We start from the raw sequence: 6,335 nt of genomic DNA on the forward strand, positions 1-6,335 counted from the left end.
AAGCGTACAAATGGGACAGGGAAGAGGCAAGTGCACAAGCCCAGACCCGATGCAAAGCTCTAGGCATTTCGGCCAGCTCTAACAAAACAGCTTTTGCCAGGATAAGCCAGCTGGCCAGCTTCTCCCGCAAAGGTCTGCCAGCACGCACCTAACGTCGGCTTGCAGATCGGCCTCTTTGCTGACACAGCTCATTTCAGGCTCCCCTGCAGCTCCCAGGGGTATTCGCGCTCCCGGGAAAATCACCCCTCGGCACACGGGGACCTTCTGCAGAGACTCCTTTCTCGTTTGCGGTGAAGGCGAGAGCCGTGCTAAGCAGAATATACTGGTGTAAGCCTGGCGTGGGAGAAGGGGGTGATGTCTAGATGAGAAACTGCAGAGCGGGAAGGGAGGAGGGGGGAGTGTGAATGTGGGTTTGGGACCTTTGAGAAGAGGCAGTGGGGAATTCACTCCCAGGCAGCAGTTTTTATCAGGATCGTGGAGCAGGCTTATTTGTGTGCTTTAGTCTCAACAGTGTGCTTATTTCTTTGTCACTGTAGCCATGGGCTGTAATGGTCCCTCTAACCTCTACCATGTGCTTATCGTTCTGGGGCAATGGACAGGGTGCTGCTTGGGGCAGGACGTGAGAGCGTGGACTCCCCTGTTGAATAATGGTGGCTTTTTCCAAATTTCAGTATTCCAGGAACTTTTCAAGTTTCACCCAAAAGGGGAAAAGAAACACAGTTACATTAAAAATAGTATTAAAGAGAATCTTCCTGCCAACCTCTAGATAAAAATTCTCAATGCCTGGTACAGGTCCTGCGGGTTGTATTGCTGCCAGCGAGTTAAACCGCATAAACCGAAGAGTGGATTTTCTTTGTTTGGTTGGTTTTAAGGCAGTAGAAGATTTTATCACCTCAGAAAGGCAGTACAGCCCCATCCTGGCTCGGTTGAAGGGCAGGCAGGACTTGAGGTCGTGCTGCCTGTGCTGTTGTTGGTGCTCTGCGGGCTGATGGGGACTGACTCCTCTTGGGTACCTGGTTGTTCCTGTCCTGCAAGGGAGGATCTCGTGGCACAAGCTGTTTGCAATGCTCTGAACATTGCTGCAGGCTCAGGGCTCCCATATCAAAGGCAAACCCATTGCAAAGAGAGCCCTGTAAGGTTTGGGACGTGTAGGCTAAAGAGTCAAGGGATGTGGAGAGTATTGTTTGGAAAAATTACTTTCTCTCCTCCCACCAAAAAGCCACTGCATCACAGTTAAAGCTTCTTGGAAAATGCCACTTTCAAGCCATTTCCTGTTGAAAAATACCATAGCCATGGGGAAATGAAGGATGTGATTCGAGGCTCTTGGATGTCTTTGACATTTTAATTCCATTTTTTTCATTTCAGAACAGCTTTTCATTTCAAAATGCAGGGTAATTTATAAAAAAAAGGAGGATGCAAACAGGGAAAGATCAAAACAATCTTCCTGCAAGATACCAAAACTGGTTTTGTTGGCATATGCATTGTTTTGCATATTTTTGTTTCATGTTTGCTGTTAGCCTTGAGGTTTCCATGTGGGCTGGAAAAACAAATTTGCAAAAATTCTTAAGGGGTGGAACAGTTCTTTCCTATCCAACTCCCCTGTGCAGAAAACTTGATTCACCTTAGCTAAAGCTCTCCCCTTCTGTATTTTTGGGCTTGTGACTCAATTTTCAAAGGCAAACGAAGCAGAAGTTCTCTGAGTGCTGCTTTCCAGTGAGGGGTACCCACCTGAAGCTGCTCCAAGAATTTCCATGTACCAGTGTGGATGAAAGGAGATAATTCATCTTACCGTTTTCCCTTAAGAAAATTCACATGGTGCACAAGAAGGGTCTTTTGTGGACTCCTTTTCCACCTCTGGGAGGATAATTAGCACTTTTTTTTAATTTTTTTATTATTTTGTGTCTTAATCCAATCTTCTTGCAGCTTTTAAAAGCCCACCTTAGTGGAGGTCCTTAGATTACTCGCTTTCTTGAAGGAAGTAGCAGAAATTCCTGCACTTGGACAGAATGGTTTTCATTTTGTTAGCCATTCATTCTGGTTAAGATGAAGCTTGGGATAAAATAGCATCCTTCACTGACTATAGGGTAGGCTAGGAATGTGACAAGGTTTTCCTCTGCTCCAGTGCTAGTTGCTGGGATTCATGTCTGCTAGAGCCTGAAACCATTGACTGAAGTCTGTATGGTCAAGGAGAGTCTGTCTCTGTGCATCAAGGTGCTAAACTCCTAGCAAAGCAGAGAAATGATTTAAAAATTACTTTTCTCTGCACATCCTTTCAAATAGCAACCAGCAAACGTTTCCCTGGATGTTCCTGTGGTGCTGTAGGACAGCCCGGGCTGGGTCACAGAAAGCACTGGCATCTCGTATGCAGCCAGCATGTGCACTTGCATGAGTCTCCAGTGAGATTTTGCAGTCCAAAGATTGAGTGTTCATGGTGGCAAAGAGATTGATCGGGTAGTTGTTGGAGGCTTGGGACAGTAGGACAAAAACCCCTTTGTCCACAGTTGTGTCAGTAATTGCAGCTGTCTCAGGAATAAGAGCAGAGCTTCCCATATCTGATCTCTTCCACATGTCATATCCAGCCTTGCCTGGAGAGATTCTATGTAAATGCCCCAAACCTTGGCATCGAATGAAAGCAATGCATAAAACTCATAACAATGTTGACTTCTGCCAACACTGATGTCTCAAGAAAGAGTTCGTACAGGGAATGCTAATCAGCTAATCTATGAACGGTGGGCATTTCTACCCCACCTTCCAGACAAGGGTCTCAGTAACAGAGCCTCACAACACCCCTGTGAGGTAGATATTATTATACCTGGGTGGGTAAACTGAGGCACACATAGACGAAGTAGAGAGCAAGTGCACGGAAAAGCTATGATGAGGATCCAGGGATCCTTGATGCCAGTCTGTTGCTCTGAGTAGCATTTCCTCTGAAGAAGAAGACACGTGGCTGTCTGCTGGAAGGTGGGAGAGACAGACCAATGAGCTCCTGGGACAATGTATTAACATCCATTTTCCTGGTTGAAATCTAGGGTTCAGCTTGTTAAAGGTCAGAAAAGGACACTGGGCATAACACCAATGAAAGAGGTAATCCAGAACAGCTAAGAAACCAAGTTGGGAGGCGGACATGAACAAAAGCACAACCAAACAGTAGCTCCAAAGGGACATCTGTGGGCTCTTCACAAGAACACACTCAAATGAACTTTGAAACTGTAATGGAAAGACCAAAGGGATTTGCTTTCACAGATCCAGTGGCTTCCAGTGAACCTTCTACCTCCTCATCTCACGAGAAAGAAAGAGGGAAGGAAGGAAAGAAGGAAAGGGAGAAAGAAAATGAGAGAGACTGAGAAAGGGAGAAAGAGAAAGATAAAAAGAAATAGAGAAAGAAAAATAAAGAAAAAAGGAAAGAAAGAAAACAGAGAAAGAAGAGAGAAAGAAAGAAAGAAAAAGAGGAAGGAAGGAAGGAAGGAAGATAGAAAGAGAAAAGGAAGAAAAAAGGAGAAGAGAAAGAAAAAGAAGGAAAGAACACATGTAAAGCCACATAGTTTTCCCCATTTGCAATCTGTCCCTGCTGGGACAGAGGCAAAGAGGGTATTTTCCCTTTCAACATTCTGCAAAGTGCTGCTAGGCAGAGAAAATACAGGGCAGACTGTCCCATGCAGAAGGTTTTGGGAGATAGCACCTGGCACGAGGTTTGCTACAGTAAGTTGGTTATTCTTTATTGCGTTGGAAATAAAACAGTCATGTAAAGTCCTGCATAAATCCACAGCTCTGGCCTGCAAAATCTCAGCCTCACCTTGACTTTGCTGAATATTTTCAGGGTTTAGGGCTTGAGGTTTTTTTATTTTATTTTATTTTACTTGGTTTCAAGGATGGAAATTAAAGCTAGTCATGGGATTTGTTCTTCTTAGGGGCGGGAAGAGGAAAGTCTGTCTATACAGAGAGATTCTTCTAATGGGTTGCTAGTGAGGGTGAGGTTAGAGGGTGAGTGAAGCAGTGTGCCCAGCTTGTAAACCAGTGTAATTTTTTTTAAGATTATTTTTATCTACCCCAGAACATGCTCCCATTGAGCAAATCAAAGCTTGGTATGCAACTAGAAGATGAACATCTTTCTGGCAGCTGGTAGAGAGCTGTGCCATGCCCTTGGCTGATGCATGTTAGAATAGCTCCAGTTATTTCTGTGGGACTCTGGTAATTTACATCAGATGTATGGCTAATTGCTCAAATGAAAACATTTTCATGCTGGCCTTGAGACAGAGGAGGAGGACCAGCCATCAGAGGCTGACTCTCTGCAGGATGCGGCTCTAAAAGCCAGCTTCCTCTTGATGTATGTGGGGCCACAAAGAGGCAGATAGACCAAGGGCAAGGTGACACTACATGAGCATACTTCCATATCGCATCTCTCCAGGAATAAGCTCTTTTCTAATAGAGCACAGCTCCTTCTCCCAGACATGTTGGAGATACAGAAGGCCAGCTTTGCAGAAGCAAATCTTGGCTGTTAGGAAAGGTTCTTGCAAGGGATTGAATACTGATGTCCTCCATCTGAGGATGCTCCACACCATACAACCTTGAGGGGTCTGAAGTAACTGATCTCACAGCCTTTGAAAGCAAAACTTGATTTCAGCAGGAGCTTTTCTACATAAAGACTTAGGATTCAGGATTGACTGAATCCCTCTTAAAGAGAAAGATCCACTGAGCATCACGCCACGAAACATCAACCAGGTGATCTCCTCCTCTCGCCAGACAGCCAGTGTTTGGGCATTTCCACTGTTTTACTGGAGAAACTCTGGATCTGGAACAAAGTAAGAATAAAGCTTACCAAGCTGGGGAGACGACCGCCATGAGCAGCTTTTCAGAGAGGCAGCCAATCCTGCAACAAATCATAGGATTTGTAGTCAGCATCAAGGCCGCAAGCCGGCATCGATCAAGCTGTATGATTTGGCCATGGGACAGTGCATATATTTGCATGCCAAGCAAGGATTCCTGCCAGTGCCTAATGTCAGGCTGTTTATTTCTGTCCGCATTAAAACCAGTTAGAACATCAAGCAGCAACATCAGAGGGTAACCGTGGTTTAAAGGAAGTAGAGGAGATCAGAGAAGACTGAAAGTTAATTGGCCAATAGCTTTGTATAAAGAAGGGAGGCAAGGAAAGAGAGAGGGGTGGAGTTGTTTTATTTCTGGAGCAGAGGAGGGGCAGATTTGTTCCCTATTCTCCTGTGTGAAAAGAATATTTTAAAAGCCTTTAGGAAAGAAAAAGGTGATGAAAGCAAACTGGAAAAGTTTAGGTTACTTGGACAGCTCAATGCCCAACATTGTGTGAGGACAGAAAAAAAAGGGGAACTGCCCAGAAAAGGAAAATTAAATGAGTCAACCTGTCCTCTCCGGTCTTAGTGTGGACTTAGCTTGGATTTGTGCATGTTCTGCTTTTGCTAAGTTCCCCCAAGGGCGTGATCCACACCTCTTGCACTAGACTGTTGCATAGAGTTGCCATGAGCTGGCAAACGTTGGGCAGGTTCACCCCAGAGGTGGCTGCAGGTTAGTAACAGTGCTCTGCCACTTCACAGGCTGCACGAGTAACATCGTGTTATGCTGGAAAAGCCCTTTGAGACCCTCTGGGGTGAAGAACACAAAGAAAATGGATAGCTCTATGTATCTAAGTCTAGCTCTGTCTTATTTTTGGGAAAGGCCACTGGAGATTTTTCAGGCATTCGGAGACAAGAACATGTCCGCATTGACCAGCGCAGGGAGGTCAATCCCAGGAGACATTAATGGTCACTAAAGCCAGCGACTTTTGATGGTGTTGGTTCCTGCTGCAGGCTTGGAAATGTCCCCATTCTGGTGGTTCAGCAGAAGCAAAGCTTGGAGAAAACTGATAAGAGGTGTGGCGGGGGCAGGAGATATGAAAATAAACCGTGCCCATTGCTTGTGCGGTCTCCACTTGGATGTTTGGTCCTAGATCTCATCACATCCATCGGCCAGACTCAGCTCTGCAGGACGCAGAACCAGCTCCTCTTGAACGTGGCAGGTTTGTGCTTCTGGAAGGGAGCCTGGACCTTACTGCAAATGCTGAAGGTTCATTGTGTTTCTCGTGGTGGCAAGGGCCAATTGTCCACACTCCGCTGCCGGTAACCCGTTATTTCAGCAGCGTTGGGTGGCTGCCACTAAAAGCCAAATTCATCCATTCGAGAGCTGGGAGAAACCCCAGGGGATGCCTGCTGTGATCCTGATAAAACACATGCTGCCGAGAGGAAAAACCCAGCCTTTGTTCGTTAAGGAGGAACCAAATCCTGCTCTCATACCCCTCCGTTGCAGAGACTGCCAGGCCCGATGCTGATGTC

This window comes from Haliaeetus albicilla, chromosome 18, assembly GCF_947461875.1.
Source record: "Haliaeetus albicilla chromosome 18, bHalAlb1.1, whole genome shotgun sequence".
Classification (NCBI taxonomy): Eukaryota; Metazoa; Chordata; class Aves; order Accipitriformes; family Accipitridae; genus Haliaeetus; species Haliaeetus albicilla.